The 18,661-nt window shown below is 40.3% G+C and overlaps 1 long non-coding RNA gene across 1 annotated transcript; it reads left to right on the forward strand.

Moving 5' to 3' along the window:
- The first annotated feature begins 7,773 nt into the window (after positions 1-7,773).
- LOC118767165 lies at positions 7,774-18,016 on the forward strand. Its single transcript, XR_005003069.1, has 3 exons — positions 7,774-7,787; positions 14,307-14,312; positions 17,943-18,016. It is a non-coding gene; the product is annotated as an uncharacterized LOC118767165 (long non-coding RNA).
- Positions 18,017-18,661: the final 645 nt, after the last annotated feature.

The following is an 18,661-nucleotide window of genomic DNA, read 5'->3' on the forward strand; positions in this document are numbered from 1 at the left end:
ATATATATGGATTTCGTAGACAGAAACTGAAAGAAATCAATCGTATATATATGTACGTATATATGTAAGTATATGTGTGTCTTTCTCTCTGTGTTTCGGCCTCATCACTGCTTCACAACTGCTGTTCATTTATTTACATCCCCATAACTTACTGGTTTCAGAAGAAGAAACTAATAGAATAAATACCAGGCTTATCAACATAAAAAAGCACTAGGCTGTGTCTCATATTTTTGTTTACCCACTCAGTTGTATCTATCAATTTATATTTGTGTATATATATATATATATATATATATATATGTGTGTGTGTGTGTGTGTGTGTGTGTGTGTGTGTATGTGTGTGTGTGTGTGTGTGTGTGTATATAATACACACACACGCGTGCACACATATATATACATGTATGTATATGTGCATATTCATATCTATTATATAAAAGTCAATGTCTTTATGTGTGTTCGTATGTTACTTATACATTTGAAAACTGCTGCACCGATCATAATGAAACGTAATGCTGTATATAGGGAGAAGCGTAATGCTGTGTGTTTCATACAATTTCATGGACCAAAATTACTGAATGGATCCTTATGATATTTGAAACTTAGATTCAATGCATAAGGGCGAGTATAATGCAATATGTTTGGTTTGAATTTCAGATGGCTTAAAGGGGGCAGAACCCCCATGAAAATTCATAAATTTTCAATGTTGATGAAATTTCAACCATGGGTAATTGACACATATCAAGTAGGTTTCTCAAAGTTTCCACTTCACATGAGGATTTTATGACACCCTAATGGGGGCCTTAAATCCCAAATTTTAGTCATTTCTTTTATGATCCAAAACTACATCAAAAGTTCTGAATGGATCTTTACGAAATTTGGAAATTATATTCTATGCATAAGGGTCATAATCCCCATGACAATTCATATATTTTTGCTGTTGATGAAATTTTAACCATAGATATTAGATATAAATGAAGTAATATTTATAAAATTTCATCTTCTTACAAGTTAGAAAGACCCCTTCATGGGGACTTAACACCCACAATTTTGTCATTTTATCTAAGCAAAGATGAATACACCCGAGCATAGAAGACGAGCATTATTTGTAATTCAATGGTACAACAGTGTAAGAGTTTGCTTTGACATACACTTAGATTGTGATTTCTGCAATGTGCTGCATAAATTGTCAAGTAAATGAGAAGCATCTTTGCCTCCACTGATTCAGTTGCAAAGTGTTGAGTAATGTTATTTGATTGCAGATCTCTTTTCAGTCTTTTTATTATCACTGGGTCACACATAGTCCCCAGATGGTGACATTGATTTCAAGGCCTTCCCAGATGAGTGACTGGTTATTCAAAGACATTTATAGATTGTAAATTTATTCTGTCCAGTTACGTATCAGTATCGTGGTCATTTGCAAACTCCAGAGGTGACACTTTCATTCCTCCTTAGCCCTCACGTCACACAGTTGTTAATGTTTATTTCAGTTGGGTCACGCCCTTCCAATTGCTATAGATTCGTAATGCATCTTACGGCTGTGTCTGTCACCTGGATGGTGAGGAATCCTACATTGGGAGTGGTAATGACAAGGGTAGGGTAACTGACTGCTTATTGCGATCATTCGTCTTTTGGTTTCCTGCAGCTTTGCTATCTTTTACAAACCCAGTGAACATATATTTCCTATTTCAAAGAAATTCAAACAATAGATATAAGATCCAAGTTAAAAATATTCTCAACAATTCAACTTCTCTGATTGACATTAAGACACCTACCCCGAATAGGGGCCTTAACTCTCACATTTTAGAGCTCCATGACCTCCATTTTTCAGGAGCAAAATGCTTTTAACAGGTTCTATAAGACTGGGATTTTGGAATATGTGCATAAAAATCAGTAGTGTGGGATACATGTGGCACGATTACAATTTATTTAGGGTGTGTAAAGAGGGAAATAATCCTCATCTGCAATATTCATGAAATTCGAAACATTGGTATTCCAGTTCATTACAGAAAATATAACAGAAAAGTCTAATTCTTCAATTGCATGTAACACAGGCAACACCGGGTATCTCTGCTAGTATAATATAAAATTTGACATAAACCTCATAATGGTAACTTCTAAGTTAGTCACAAATATCACATCCTTGAGGAGTGGACAGTCAATCAAACTGATCCCTTTCAGGCCACAATTATAATGCCGTGGAATCCTCCCTTCCACTCTAACACTTAATGTCGCTTCTCTGGTCGTGATGGTCCCCACCATGTTTTCTATGTCTTCCGGGGTCACCTCTACTACCATGTCTAGGCTCTGCCCTTGCTAGTTCCTGTGGGATGTTCTGGTAGTCTGCAGGACCACTACCCTCTCCCTGATGCCTAGTAGTATGGCAGTCACCAGCCTGGCTGCATCCACATCTAAGGGGATGTTTTTACCCTAACCCTGGAAGCACGTCTCCTGAGGTATACGGGTAGAATCACCATTCATCAGTTTTTAACGGTGTTGCTGAGTGCAGTCTTACCCTACCCACTCTACTCCAACGACTCCCAACTGACACCAACCCTCTTCCTACACCACCTGACATAAACACAAGAACAAACACACACGAGCCTCAAATTTCGCCACCCCGGCCCTTGGGTAAATTTGTTATATTGTACAATAGGCAAAAGGAACCCTAACTTTGTAATGAGATAGAGACATGGAACAGAGTCATTAAAGTGAATGTAGCAGGAGTAGTGGGGTTGTTCGAGGACATTTACTGTGCAGTGGCAGACCTAGTGTATCTTTTGAGATTGAGGAAGAAATTCACATTGATTGGTGAGCTAAGAAAATTGACATCAGTACAATGCCTAAAAGGGTAAGTTATTCCTATATTTTAAAGGAATTTAACATAGACATTTTCCCAAAAAGTGGAAATTAGGTGTTACAAATGGTATTATCAATGTTATTATAAACTAGTGGTGTAAAAAAAGTTTCTATTGACAGGTTCAATTAAGTTGACTCGGAGGTGGGGCCGAACGGCTTCATTTCATTTTTTGTTATATGCAATTCATTCTTCCCATTCGTTTAGCTTTTTGTACCCACCTTGTACTGTCCCCACTATGTACAGTTTCCATAGTTAATGTCATAAAATAAAGCAGTTCACTGTGACTGATTTATTGTTTGTTAGTTGAACTACCGCAAAACACCTGTGGTGTGCGACGTCTTTCCTCTTGTTTAATGCAAGAACATCGTGTTATGAATTACGACGATTTAAGTTCTTCTTCTTCAGACTTCATGCCGTCTGGGAAAGAAATGGTAAAATATTTTAAAAGAATTAACGGGGAAAGGGAAACAAAAGATTATGCTGAAGCCGTAAAAGAAAAAAGTGAAGACGGAAGTCTGGAAGAATTGAGCAAGTTCTAAGAAATACTTAAAAGGGAGGGAAACGATGTGAAGGTGTTTTCCTCCAAAGAAGTTTTAAAAGAAAAAATGAGAGGACTGGATTATGCGGTGTCTACGAGAAAAATTGATGTAGTATCAGCAGCCCAAGTTGAAAAGGCGCTGAGACCAGTCTGGCAAGGGATTTCTTACCTTGCCAGGAGAAGAAAGTATGGATTGGTGGAGGTGCCGCTTCAGGAGATAGATACCGCCAAGCTGAACTCGGCAGCGCCGTTAAAACCTGATGAAGTGGTGCTTCTACCCATATACCCTGGGAGACATGCATCCAGGATTAGGGTAGAAAAAATAGCCCTAGGAGTGCATGTAAACTGGCTGGTGGCTGCCATACGGATATGAATGGAGGAGAGAGTTGTGGTCCTGCAGGCCACCAGAACACTCCACAGAAACTGGCAAGAGCAAAGGCTTGATATGGTAGTACAGGTGGTCCCGGAAGACATTAAAAACACGGTGCAGACCATCACGGTCGGAGGAGTGACACTAAGAGTTAGAATAGTAGGGAGGATTCCGCGGTGCTATAATTGCGGCATGAAAGCCACATTACAGCGGATTGTACTCCACTACCTGTGAAGGCTAAAGAGAGGCACGAAAGGGAGAAAGTAGTTGGTCCTCCACTGCCCATGGAGGCTGAGGAGAAGCAAGAGAAAGAGACTGAAAGTGAACCACAGACAAAAACCAGTACCAGCGTCAAAGAAGGAGAGGTGAATACCGGCTGGGAAACGGCGGGAAAAAAAGAAGAAAAAGGGCACACGTGGTAAATGACGACACCCATCCCACACCCGACCGGCTCCCATTCATATCCACTCTACCCCAACCACTCCCTACAGGCACCAACCCTCTCCATACCCCACCTGACATAATTACAAACTCAAACACGCCGGAGCCGCAAATTTCCCCACCCAGGCCCTTGGATAAATTTTTTATATTTGTACGATAGACAAAAAGAAGAACTTCGTAATGAGACAGAGACATGGGACGGAGCAATAGAAGTAGATGTAACAAGGGTTGAGGGTTGCCCGAGGACGTTTGCTGTGCAGTGGTGAACCCGGTGTATATTTTGAGATTGAGGAATTACGATGAAGAAATTCACTTTGACTGGTGGGTTAAAAAAATAGCAATCAGCACAAGGCCTAAAAGGGTAAGTTATTCATATATTTAAAGGAATTCAACAAAGACATTTCCCCAAAAAAGGGGAAATTAGGTGTTACAAATGGTATTATCAATGTTATTATAAACTAGCGGTTTGAAATAAAAAAAATTTTTTTTAATGTATTAACAGGTTCAATGAAGTCGCTCAGAAATGCGGCCAAACGGTTTCATTTGATTTTTCATTATATTCAATTCATCCTACCTATTCGTTTTGTTTTTTGTCCCCATCTTGTGCTGTCCCCTCTATGAACGGCGTCCATAGCCAATATCATAAAACGAAGCAGTTCAATGTGATCGGTATCTTGTTTGTTAGTTGAACTACTGTCTGTATGAAACGCGTGTTCTAGGCTGTCCTACAGCGGTGGTGTGCGACGTCTTCACTCCTATTTAATGGGAGAGCATTGTGTTATGTTCCCCTCCAAAGATGTTTCAAAAGAAAAAAGTGAGAGGACGATTATTTACAGGACGTATGTGGTAGCAATGAGAAAAATTCTATTTCCTTAACCCACCAAAGTCAATGACTTCCCCGTAATTACTCAATCTCAAAAGAAACACCTAGTCCGCCATTGCACAGTAAATGTCCTCGAGCAACCCTCCTACACGTGTTACATCCACTATAATTGCTCTGTCCCCTGTCTCTATCTTATTACAAAGTTCTTCCTTTTGTGTATTGTACAATATAACAAATTTATCCAATGGCCATGGTGGGGAAATTTGCGGCTTCTGTTTGTTTGAGCTTGTGTTTATGTCAGGTGGGGTATGGAGAGGTTTGGTGACTGTAGGGAGTTGTTGGGGGTAGAGCGGGTGTAGCTGGCGGTCGGGTGGGTGTAGGATGGGAGTCGTCATGTACCACATGTGTTTCTCCTCTTTCTTCTTTTTCCCCGCCGTTTCCCAGCCGGTATTCACCTCCTTTTCGTCGAGGTTGGTACTGGTCTTTGTCTGTGGTGTAGTTTTAACCTCCTTCTCTTGCTTCTTTTCAGCCTCCACGAGTAGTGGATGATCAATTAGTTTTTTCCTGTCCTGCTTTGCCTTAGCCTTCATAGGTGGTGGAGGACAATACGCTCAAATGTTGCCATTCAGGCCATGTTACATATTCATATCTATGTGTATACGTAGGTATACGTATGTAGAATACATCCCCACTTTTGGCACTATTTTGTTAGTAACAGTACGAACTGTGTCTAAAGTATATATGTATCACTACGCTGAATGTTGACAGTTCGTGTAACATGAAAAGTAAATAAACACGTAAAACAATAACAATGGCTTCATATTGAGTTGTCTATCCCATCAGAACGAAACTACACATAACAGGCCACATTTATAACACCGCCGTATCCTCCCTTTCACTCTAACCCTTACTGTCACTTCACCGACCGTGTTGGTCGCCACCATGTTTTCAATGTTTTCCGGGGCCACCTGAACTACCATGTCAAGACTCTGCCCCTGCCAGTACCTGTGGTGTGTTCTTGTGGCCTACAGAACCACTACCCTCTACTCCATGCTTAGCAGTATGGCAGCCACCAGCCAGGCTACATTCACTTCAGGTAGGTATGTCTTCCACTCTAAACCTGGAAGCACATCTCTCAAGATATACAGGTAAAAACACCACTTCATCAGTTTTTAACGGTGTTGCTGAGGGCAGTCTAACAGTAGCTATCTCTCGAAATGGCACCTCCATCGATCCATACTTTATTCCCCTAGCAAGTTAAGAAATCCCTTGCCAGACTGGTCTCAGTGCCTTTTCAACTTGGGCTGCTGACACTACTTCAATTTTTCTCGTTGCCGTCCTCTAATTTTTTTCTTCTAAACCTTCTTTGGGGTAGGAAACACCTTCACTTCGTTCCCCTCCGTTTTAATCATTGTGCTGTCCCCTCTATGTAAGTCTTACATAGCTAATATCATAAAATAATGCAGTTCACTGTGAGCTTCTGGTTTATTGTCTGTTAGTTGAACTACTATCTTTCTGTGAAATGCATGGTTTTGGCTGTCCTGCAGTGGTGGTGTGTGACGTCTACCCTCTTGTTTAATGGAAGAGCGTCGTGGCTGTGTTATGAATTGTGAAGGTTTGAGTTTTTCTTCTTCAGACTTTGTGAGGAAGAATTGGTGGAGTGTCTGAATGGAATTGACGATGATATGGAGACGGAGAATTATGCAGAGGCGGTGGAAGATAGAACCGAAGATGCAGGTTCAAGGAAATGATTAAATGGGAGGGGAATGAAGTGAAGTAGTTCCCCTCCCCAAAGAAGTTTAAAGAGAAAAAAATAAGAGGATGATTATTTACAGGACGTACGCGGTGGCAACGAGAAAAATTGAAGTAGTGTCAGCAGCTCAAGTTGAAAAGGCGCCGAGACCAGTCTGGCAAGAGATTTCCTAATTTTGCCTGGGGATGAAAGTATGGAACGGTGGAGGTGCAGATTCGGGAGATAGCTACCGCCAGAATGCACTCAGCAACACTGTTAAAAACTGATGAAGTGGTGCTTCTATCCGTATACCTTGAGAGGCGTGCTTCCAGTGTTAGGGTAGAAGAAATAGCCCCAGGAGTGCATGTAGCCTAGCTGGTGGCTGCCACACGGATATGAATGGAGAAGAGGGTTGTGGTCCTGCAGACCACCAGAACACTCCACAAGAACTGCAAGGGCAGAAACTAGACATGGTAGTACAGGTGGTCCCCGGAAGACATTGAAAATATGGTGGAGACCATCACAGTCGATGAAGTGACAGTAAGAGTTAGAGTGGAAGGGTGGGTTCTGCAGTGCTATAATTGTGGCCTGAATGGCAACACTTGAGTGGATTGTCCTCTACCACCTGTGAAAGCTACGGAGAAGCACGAGAGCGAAAAAGTAATTGGTCCTCCACTACCTGAGGAGGATGAAGAGAAGCACGGGGAGGAGACTGAAAGTGCACCACAGACAAAAAACAGTACCAGCTTCGAATAATAGGAGGTGAATACCGGCTAGGAAACGGCAAGAAAAAAAAAGAAGAAAGAGGAGACAGATGGCACACGTAGTAAATAACGTCTACCGTCCCAAAGCCACCCGGATCCCACCCATACCCACTCTACCCACAACCACTCCCTACAGACACCAACCGTCTCCATACCCCATCTGATATAAACACAAGCACAAACATACAGGAGCCACAAATTTCCCCACCTTGGCCCTTGGATAAATTTTTTATATTGTACAATAGACAAAAGGAAGAACTTTGTAATGAGACAGAGACATGGGACAGAGCTAAGTAACAGGAGTAGTGGGGTTGTCCAGGAACATTTATTGTGCGGTAGATGTAGCCAGGCTGCTGGCTGCGATACTGCTAGACCCAGAGTATCTTTTGAGATTGAGGAATTACGAGGAAGAAATTCACTTTGATTGATGGGTAAGTTATTCACATATTTTACAGGAATTTAAACATAGACATTTTCCAAAATAAGTGGAAATTAGTTGTTATGATGGTATTATCAATGTTATTATAAACTAGAGGTGTAAAAGAAAGTTTGTATTAACAGGTTCAATGAAGTTGCTCAGACGTGGGGCCGATCGGCTTTATTTCATTTTCTATTATATTCAATTCATCCTTCTCATTCGTTTTGTTTTTTGACCCCACTTTGTGCTGTGCCCTCAACGTGCGGCTTCAATAGCGAATATCATAAAATAAAGCAGTTCACTGTGACCGGTTTGTTGTTTGTTAGTTGAACTACTGTCTTTGTGTGAAACGCGTGCTTTTGGCTGTCCTGCAGCGGTGGTGTGCGACATCTACCCTCATGTTTAATGGGAGAGCTTCGTGTTATGAATTACGAAGATTTGAGTTCTTCTTCAGTCTTTGTATCATCAGAGGAAGAATTGGTGAAGTGTCTGAATAGAATTGACGAGGAAATAGAGACGAAGTGTTATGCAGAGGCAGCGAAGGAAAGAACCAAACAGATGAGTCTGAAGGAGTTGAGCAGTTTCAAGGAAGTAATTAAAAGGGAGAAGAACGAAGTGAAGGTATTCTCCCCCAAAGAAGTTTTAAAAGAAAAAACTGAGAGGTCGATTATTTACAGGACGTACGCTGTGGCAAGGAGAAAAATTTAAGTTCTGTCAGAACAGAAGTTGAAAAGGCGCTGAAACCAGTCTTAGCAAGGGAAATCCTAACTTGCCAGGGAAAGAAAGTATAGAACGGTGAAGGTGCAGATTCGGGAGATAGCTACCGCTAGATTGCCATCAGCAACTCTGCTAAAAACTGATAAAGTGGTGCTTCTACCCGTATACCTTGGGAAGCATGTCTCCAGCTCTAGGGTGGAAGACATACCCCCCAGAAGTAGATGTAGCTGGCTGGTGGCTGCCATACTGCTAGGCATGGAGTAGAGGGCAGTGGTTCTGCGGACCACCAGAACACCGGCCATTGGATAAAATTGTTATATTGTACAATAAACAAAAGGAAGAACTTTGTAATGAGATAGGACAGAGCAATTAAAGTGAATGGTTAGGGTAGAGTTGGTATGGGTGAGAGCTGAGTGGGTGTGAGATGGGGATCGTCATTTCCAACATCTGCCATTTTTCTCATCTTTCTTTTTTCACCCCCGTCGTTTCCCAGTCGGTATTCAACTCCTATTCTTCGAAGCTGGTACTGGTTGGGGTAGAGTGGGTATGGGTAGGAGCCGAGCAGGTGTGTGATGGGTGTCGTCTTTTACCACATGTGCCGTGTTTCTCTTTCTTTTTTCTCGCCCTTTCCCAGCCGGTATTCACCTCCTCTTCTTCAACGTAGTGCTGGTTTTTGTCTCCACCGTGTTTTCAATATCTTCCGGATCCACCTGTAGTACCATGTCTAGGCTCTGCCCTTGCCAGTTCTTGTGGAGTGTTCTGATGGCCTGCAGGACCACTACCTTCTATTCCATTCCTAGCAGTATGGTAGCCACCAGCCAGACTACTTCCACTTGTGGGTGCATATCTTCCACCCTATCCCTGGAAGCACGTTTCCCAATGTATACGGGTAGAAGCACTACTTCGTCCGTTTTTAACGATGTTGCCGAGTGCAGTCTGGCAGTAGCTATCTCCCGAAATGGCACCTCCACCGATCCGTACTTTCTTCCCCTGGTAAGGTAGGAAATCCCCTGCCAGACTGGTCTCAGTGCCTTTTCAGCTCGGGTTCTGACACTACTTCAATTTTTCTCGTTGCCACAGTGTATGTCCTGTAAATAATCGTCCTCTAATTTTTCCTTTTAAAACTTCTTTGGCAAGTAACACCTTCACATCATTCCCCTGCCTTTTAAGAACTTCCGTGAACCTGCCCAATTCTTCTAGGGTCACTTCTTCACTTTTCCCTTTTGCCGCTTCAGCATAATTTTTTCGTTTCCATTTCCTCGTCCAGTTTTGATAAACATTTTACCATCTCTTCCTCAAACAATATAAAGTCTGAAGAAGAACTTAAATCCTCGTAATTCATAACATGACGTTCTTCCATTAACCAAGAGGGAAGACGTCGCACACCACCGCTGCAAGACAGGCAAAAACATGTGTTACACACAAAAATAGTAGTTCAATTAAGAAACAATAAACCGGAAGCTCACAGTGAAGTGCTTACCTCCAATTGCTCATAGTTCTTTGTTTTATAGCAATGAGTCAGTCCACTTTTGGACATATAGGGGTGATCAGAATCCTTCCACAACACCTACAGTATTCCCTCTCTTTGATGGCAATTTGTCATTCCTATGGCCTTCTGAATTCACTCCTGCTCACAACACATGACACAATGGTCACCAAATTCCAATTCTGTTTAGCCAACCATCACACTACCCATGTATTCAATCGCATCCATTTCCACCACCACATCGATGCTTTTCATACTGGTATGGTTTGGATGGGGTGTTATGATACATGTCCATGCTTATCTAGAATTACTTCCTTCTTTAGGTCAGTTGGGTAACTATGTTTTGCTTGTACATTCAAATTTTTATGGCTCTGCAGCCTAACATCAATGTACAGGGTGCATTTTACCATGCCACTTATACTAGAGAGGTTATTTCATCCTTATCAAGACTAAAGAGTCTCATGACCTATAGGTATTGAAAAAAGAGAGAATGATGACATAAAGGAGCAGCGGTTTTTGGATTGTGCGAGTGATAGAGGAGAGTGATAAAAGAATGGTTGTATGGGAGAGAAACAGTAATGGTGGGTATGTTTTTACTAGTTTGAGAGACAGATAAGCAGATCTAATGATGAATGTTGATATTGATGGGTGATGGCAAGAAAGTACAACAAAAGTCAACAATGAATGGCATGAGAAGAGGGAGTAATGGTTGGGAGCACAGAAAGAGTGATGGTGGGCATGTCAGATATGAACAGGTTTGAGGCTGGTAGACTGTAAAGAATGGTGGTAGATACACAAAGATTCAAGTTATAGAGGTAGCATGATGCAATGAACAGGAGAGAAGGTGACTTGGACTAAGTCACCTTCTCTCAGGGGACCAGACAGATCTAGTAGTATCTCCATATACATGGGAAGCATGATACAATTAATAGGAGAGAGAGGGGGGTTAAATGGAGAGAACATGATAAAAAATGAATGATAGAGCTGAGTGAGACAGAAATGAGTGAGGCAGGGAACAGCAAGCAAATGTATTAGGTAAGAGACACACACAGATACATATACACACATCCAGACACACATGCACAGACACATGTACACACACACATACAGAGTGTTCAGGCTAAATTTTAATATTTTATGCCTCCTTTTTTCAGAAACAGTTTGCTGTTCTGGTGAACAGCCAATGGTGTTGGACAGCATAAAGATTAAAGCTATAGTTGATAAAAAGTTAGCTGACATGGAGGATGGGAAGCCATCTGAATATTGGAAAAGACTTATCTGTATCATGATGATTCACAATGGGTATCAAAATACCAATATCATGACTTTTCGTTAATGCTCTGTGAATACTGAAAGGTGGTAAGATGTGATATGGACAGCTGCAATGGAGACTACAAAGCAATGGCCAACAAAAAGGGACACAACAGGCATTCTGACTGCATTCACATGCTAGAATTCATCCCCACATCTTTGAACAAGGCCTTAGGTTCAATTCAGATGGCTATGTGAAGCTGCTGGAGACTGTGGTCAATCCCTGGCTGGAGAGGGTTGCTGCTTGAAGACTAAGTATTTGGCAAGTAGGATTTGGTTCCTTGCCATACTTTTGGAAAGAATCAGAAGTGGTTTTAGAGAATTTCTGCGACTTCACCAGCTCCACTTTCTGGCCTAATTCCCCCAATTGCAATCCCATGAATTACTATGTATGAAGCACAGTTGAGAAAGACACCAAATTCTCTCCCTATAACACCAAGATCTTCCAGGGACACAGTAAGGAACACATATCAGGTTCCTGACTCATCTTAAGGTAGTGGTGGAAGCTTAGGGTTGCTACTTTGGGCAAACTATTATCTCCTAGACATAATCTAGTTGATATTTTTTTACTATTTAAAATATTTTATTTTTGGATGAGATATTGTGTTTTCATTTCCTTTTATGCAAATTGTCAAATTTAACCTGAACACTGTGTTTATGTGTGCCTTCCAACCTCCTTCAGTAGTACATTTTCAGCATTTGATTTGCCATTTTAGCACCATTGTATACGTTTTTATCAGTACCATGAGTCATCAGTTATCAATGTAATTCGTTGGGGCTCAGCTTCCTGAGGTTACTCTTCACTATTTTATCCTATGTCTTCCACAGAGTCCATCTGCACCTTTTTATACAGTTTTCTCATTTGCACACTATATACAATTCCTTCTATGTTCAGTTTTTATCTCAGCCCATATACAGGGTGTTTCAAAATTCAGGCAACCGAAGTTTCAGGCTTTAATAACTATCAATAAATGTGATAAGATATGAAAATTATACATCATTATAAAAGCTTTGTGTATCTTCTTTTTGATTCAGAATAAATAAATTCATATTTATAAATTAGACAATGGCTATAGACTGAAATACAATCATAACCTTCCACAAAGGAGGCAAAGGTAATACAGCTCGAGCAAAAAAGTTTAAAATTAACCGAACAACATTGTCAAAAAATTTCAAAAGACTGGTTCCGCCATTGAATGACCTGGACCTGGCCGAAAAAGTGTGCGAACCCCTCAGTTTATCAAAAGTATCAGGGAAAAGATACAGCAAAATCTTCATTGTTCTGTCGGAAAACTGGCTGCCACAGCAAAAATAAGCCGAACATTGATGTATCAAGTGTTGGAGGAGGATCTCAGGACCCACTCCTACAAGATGATCCACCATTATGAGCTCATACAAGTTTATAAGGCTATAAGATTGTAAAGAAGTTGACTTGTCCTGCGTCAGATTGATGAAGGCATGCTGCCCAAACTGATTAAAAGAAATATGACATCAAACAGACAGTAAACCACCAGAATGACTGACTTTAGAATGTATCTGGCTCCATCAAGGGTAGACTCGTAAATCAATGTCAAAATCCACAGTCAGTTATGGTTTAAGCGGCTGTGACAGCTACTTGAAGGTCTTCCCTCATTTTTGTGCCCTCGAGTGTTAAAATTAATAACGATACTCTGGAAACTGAACAGCTTCCATGGGCAATTGAACACTTTCAAGGTGCACCTTGGAGCCTCCAACAGGACTTGGCACTATTCCACAGCTCCAAACAGACACAACACTGGATTCAGAAAAAATTCTGTCATTCATAGGCAAGGCTATATAGCCCTCAAGTAGCCAATCTCAACCCATTATACTTTTCTGTTTAGTCCATTTTGGAGACGAGAGTTTCGAGCACTTCTCATGCTTCACTTGACACTCTGAAGGCAAAACTGCACCTGGACTGGGCTTCAATTCTGCAAGAACAGCTGCATGCCGCATGTGAAGCATTCACACCAAGACTTAAGGCTGTGATTCGAAACAGAGGTGGTCATATCGAATAAATGTAGTGTCATAATTGTGTTTCCTTTACAATTGCATTGCAACACTCGGATCTGTAATATAGTAATGTTTTGTTTTGGCATAATTGAAAAAAGTTGCTTGTCTTAATTTTGGGACATCCTGTATAATTAGATGTATGAGAGGGTGTCCAAAAGTATAATTAGATGTATGAGAGGGTGTCCAAAAGTAACTGGAAACATTCTCTGTGGGACAAGCCCTTTGTAGTTCAGGCTTCTGCCATTAGAAGCCACTTGATGCGACCCTAAGGCATGAATCTGCTGACCAGCAGTAATGATTGAAGTAGAACTGTCATGTGGAACGTCATAGTTTTGCAGTGCTTCTCAGCTGTTGATTGATTTTTGCGATAGCTGAAACAGGGGAGCAATGTGCTTCCATGAAATTCTGTTTTCTATTAGGGAAAATGGCAACAGCAAAAAAATTGCCATGCATCAAACAGCTTACCAGGATGCTACCATGAACATTCGTTAACCTCCTGAATGAAAATTCATGAACTGATCTTGGAGGATCGTTGTTGAACAATTATCGAACTTGTTGATATGACTCGTGTGTCCTGGAGCTTCTGCCAACAAATTGTGAGTGAGGAATTGCAAATGAAAAGAGTTGCAGAAAAATTTGTGCCTCGCTTGCTCAAGGAAGATCAAAAGGAGTCATGACTGAAAGCATGTCGTGAATTGAAAGAACAATTGGAAGTTATTCAAAGGTGGTGCTACAGCTACAACCTGGAAATGAAGCAGCAATCAAGTCAGTGGAAGCATTCAATGTCACCACACCCCAAAAAAGCACATCAAGTGAAGTCCAATGTCAAGACAATACTGATTTGTTTCATTGATATGAAAGAAATTGTCCACACAGAAATTGTTCCTCCTGGTCAGACATTTTACATGGCAATAAGGAAGCATTTACAAGATGTGGCAAGAGGAAAACGTCCCAACCCGTGGTAAAGTGGAGAATGGTGGCTTCATCATAGCAATTGCCCTGTGCACACCGCCTTGAGTGTGAGATAGTTTTTGACCCCATTTACCCTCCTTCCCTATTCAACCAATCTTACTCCCTGTGACATTTTTGTTCCACCAAATGAAAAAAGTCCTTAAAGGAACACGTTTTGTAGATGTGGAAGTAGTGAAGAAAAAAACAATGGAGGCATTAAAAGGCATCACTTTGCAAGAGTTCCAGGACTACTTCGAACAGTGGAAAATACATCTGGACCGATGCCTTGCCTCAAATGGAGAATATTTTGAAGGTGATAAAAAAGTAAAGATGTAAAAATAAGTGAATATTACAAAATTCCAGTTTCTTTTGAGTATCTTCTTGTATGCATTCACACACAGCTAACAATGAGATATATTCTCTCCATTCACAGATTAGTTATGGTTAATGCTCAAAAACAATGCTTTAATCTTATGAATATTTTCAGGTATTTTTACTACAATCCACATTGTTTTGATCAAAACTGAATGTACTAAGACTGAATATTGAATGTGATTGTAGAAGAACTCACTTATTTCACTGTGTATAGTTACATTAAAGTTGTAAATAAAAAGCAGGGCAGTTTATCATAACTTTTGACACCATGCAAACAGTAACAATAAAGTTTTGTATACAAAAGTACAAACAGATTGTAAGATCTGTTAAGGAAGTTTAAAAGCAAAAAAAAGTAAATGAGTGAAACTTTTGCATAAATAAGCATAAGGCACAATTAGTACAATGGTTATACCAAATATAACTATACTGTGCACCACAAGAAAACAGTTATAATGCTAACAGCATTGTTGTTTTGTAGATGACAGGACTGACTTACTTCTTGTAGTATTCATAAACAATATACACCTTTTCATATTGGTATAAAGTATTTAAGATCAGGGAAATCTATACCAAGAAATCTTTACCAAGTCAAAAACAATATAAAACAATTCATTGCTTCTGAGTTGTGTTTTTGTTTGTTTTTTTTTGTTTCTTTCTTTTTTCCTGATCTTTACTATTTCCTTTGGTAAAACAGACCCACTCATATTGTTCTAAACATAAATGTTTCTTTTCAAGTGGTATTGCCTCACTTAAACCCTGTAATCAATCACTTTTAAATTGTAGTTGTTTTAATTCAACTAATTGAAAAAGAACACTGATATAACAGGTAACCATCACATAATGCCTGGAATTAAATATATATATTTAATATAACATGCAATCATCTACAATCTAATCATCTATAATTTTCTCATTGGTGTACTATTCTCTTGGGTATTCTTAAAGACTCCGCCGGTTACGACGACGAGGGTCCCAGCTGATACGATCAACGGAACAGCTTGCTCGTGAAATTAACGTGCAAATGGCTGAGCATTCCACAGACACGTGTACCCTTAACGTAGTTCTCGGGGATAATCAGCGTGACACAGAGAGTGACAAGGCTGACCCTTTGAAATACAAGTACAACTCATTTTTGCCAGCTGAGTGGACTGGAGCAACGTGAAATAAAGTGTCTTGCTTAAGGACACAACGCGTCGCCGGGAATCGAACTCACAACCTTACGATCATGAGCCGAATGCCCTAACCACTAAGCCACGCGCCCTCACTCTCTTGGGTATAAGCTTTCCATAATGTGCCATTACTCAGAGATAGCATTAACTTCCATTCATATCATTAGAGATGACAAAAGCTATTCTCTCATGTAGATAGAGCCATTAAACTTTAAACATATAGACAAAAGGGTCCACACAAAAAAAAATGTAATTTTTGTCAATGTTAGATGAGTTTACACTTAAACTAGAGGACTTATTTTGGATAAGTAATTTGATTACTATCTAAGCTATTTGATTACTATGAAAAGTAAAATCACAAGAGAATATGAACTGAAAAATAATATTTACTCTTTACTCTTTTACTTGTTTCAGTCATTTGACTGTGGCCATGCTGGAGCATCGCCTTTAGTCGAGGAAATCGACCCCCAGGACTTATTCTTTGAAAGCCTACTACTTATTCTATCGGTCTCTTTTGCCAAACCGCTAAGTTACGGGGACATAAACACACCAACATCGGTTGACAAGCGATGTTGGGGGGACAAACACAGACACACAAACATACACACATATATATACATATATACGACGGGTTTCTTTCAGTTTCCGTCTACCAAATCCACTCACAAAGCTTTGGTTGGCCCGAGGCTATAGTAGAAGACACCTGCCCAAGGTGCCACGCAGCAGGACTGAACCCAGAACCATGTGGTTGGTAAGCAAGCTACTTACCACACAGCCACTCCTGCGCCTATAGAAAACTAATCATTAAAAAATAGTGTAAGATTTACTCAGTGGTGTCCTATTCTCTTGGGTATAAGTTTTCCATAGAGTGCCACTACTCAGAGACAGCATTAAAGAACAGCATTATTGCATGGAAACATAGCTACACCACCACTATGCTAAGACATGAGTGACAAAACACAACTTGGATCTGATAACAATAAATTTCATACCTAAATAGTGTGTTCTACTAATTTCAATTCCCAGTAAATGACATTAGGATGTGATGAAGCAATAGTCTTTTGAAGACTAAAAGCTTAAAAGTTTTCTGCTACTGTTGAGAACATGTTATGATGATCACTGGAGTATAAACTGGCCTATTTACATTAATGATATATCATAGCTAACAATATTGTGTTAGTAGTTTTTTAGCTATTTGAATTTACAGACTGTTAGAAATCACTGCTGAAATGCTTAAAATATATGCCGGAGTGGGATATAGCCTTGTCGCCCATATAGTTAATCAGATTGTCCATGAAGGAGTCATACCCAGTGAAGCAGCACTATAGTCAACTGTTTAGACAGAAATAATTACAGAGGTAACAAATTGCTGGACCAGGTGATGAAAGTTATAGAGAGGGTTATTTAGGAAGAGAGTTAGCCAAGATGGGATACAGCCACACACCCACTTCCCCTCACATACACAGAAATAAACCTCTGCACATGGTTTTTGTTGACATAGAGAAAACCTTTGACAGGGTCCCCTGCTCCCTTATCTAGTGGTCAATACGGAAGCTAAGAATGGATGAGTGGTTGCTGAGAGCTGTACAGCCATGAACAGGGAAGGTAAAAGTTGGCAATGAGCATAGCAAGGAATTTAACATACAAGTAGTTCACCAAGGATCAGTTCTCAGCCCACTCTTGTTTATCATAGTCTTCCAGGCTATAACAGGAATTGAGAGTTTTATGCTGATCACCTCACTCTTACTGTTGAATCACTACTAGAACAAGAGAAGAATTTTCAGGTGTGGAAGCAAGGTCTGGAATCAAAGAGCCTTAGATTTAATTTAACAAAGATCAAAATCCAAGCAAATAGGAAAATACATAAAACACTAATCCCTTCAGGGATATGTAGAAAAGGTGTTGGTAGAAACTCCATATAGTGTGCCCAGTACAGGCTATGGACAGTATCACAGGAAGGTTAACAGAGAAAATAGTTTTTGTGTGTGGCAGGTGTGCAGATACAATGTACAGAAAATTGACTCCCTCAAATGACCAAGGGGATCTTTAGAAGTAGCAGATAGTTTCCATTACCTATGCGGCCAAGTTAGCAGTGGTGGAGGAAGCTCTGAAAGGTGGTTGGTAGAATAAGAAGAGGGTGGGCAAAGTTCAAAGAGCTACTAACTTTGTTAGTAACAAAGTGCCTCTCTTGTAGAGTGAAAAGCAGATTGTGTGATGCCTGTGTATGAACAGCTATGCTACATGGTAGTGGAACATGAGCTGTAACTACAAAGGACATCCAAAGGCTTGAAAGAAATGAAGCCAGCATGCTCCACTGGATGGGAAATATCAATGTGCATATACAACAGATTGAAGATTTAAGAGAAAAACTGTGTATAAGAGACACTAAATGTAGTGTGCAAGAGAGGAGATTGTACTGGTATGAGCATGTGTTGTGTATGAATGAGGACAGCTACATAAAGAAGTGCCAATCTCTAATTGTGGAGGGAACTTGTGAAACGGGTAAACCCAGGAAAATGTAGGACGAAGTGGTAAGAAATGATTTTCAGATGTTGAGCCTCACAGAGGTGATGTCAAAGGACTAAGACTTCTGGTGATTTGCTGTGATTGGGAAGACACATCAAGCTAAGTAAAATCATAACCATTCAGACATATAGGCATCTCCTTTACAGCCACAT

This window comes from Octopus sinensis, linkage group LG19 (assembly GCF_006345805.1).
Source record: "Octopus sinensis linkage group LG19, ASM634580v1, whole genome shotgun sequence".
Classification (NCBI taxonomy): Eukaryota; Metazoa; Mollusca; class Cephalopoda; order Octopoda; family Octopodidae; genus Octopus; species Octopus sinensis.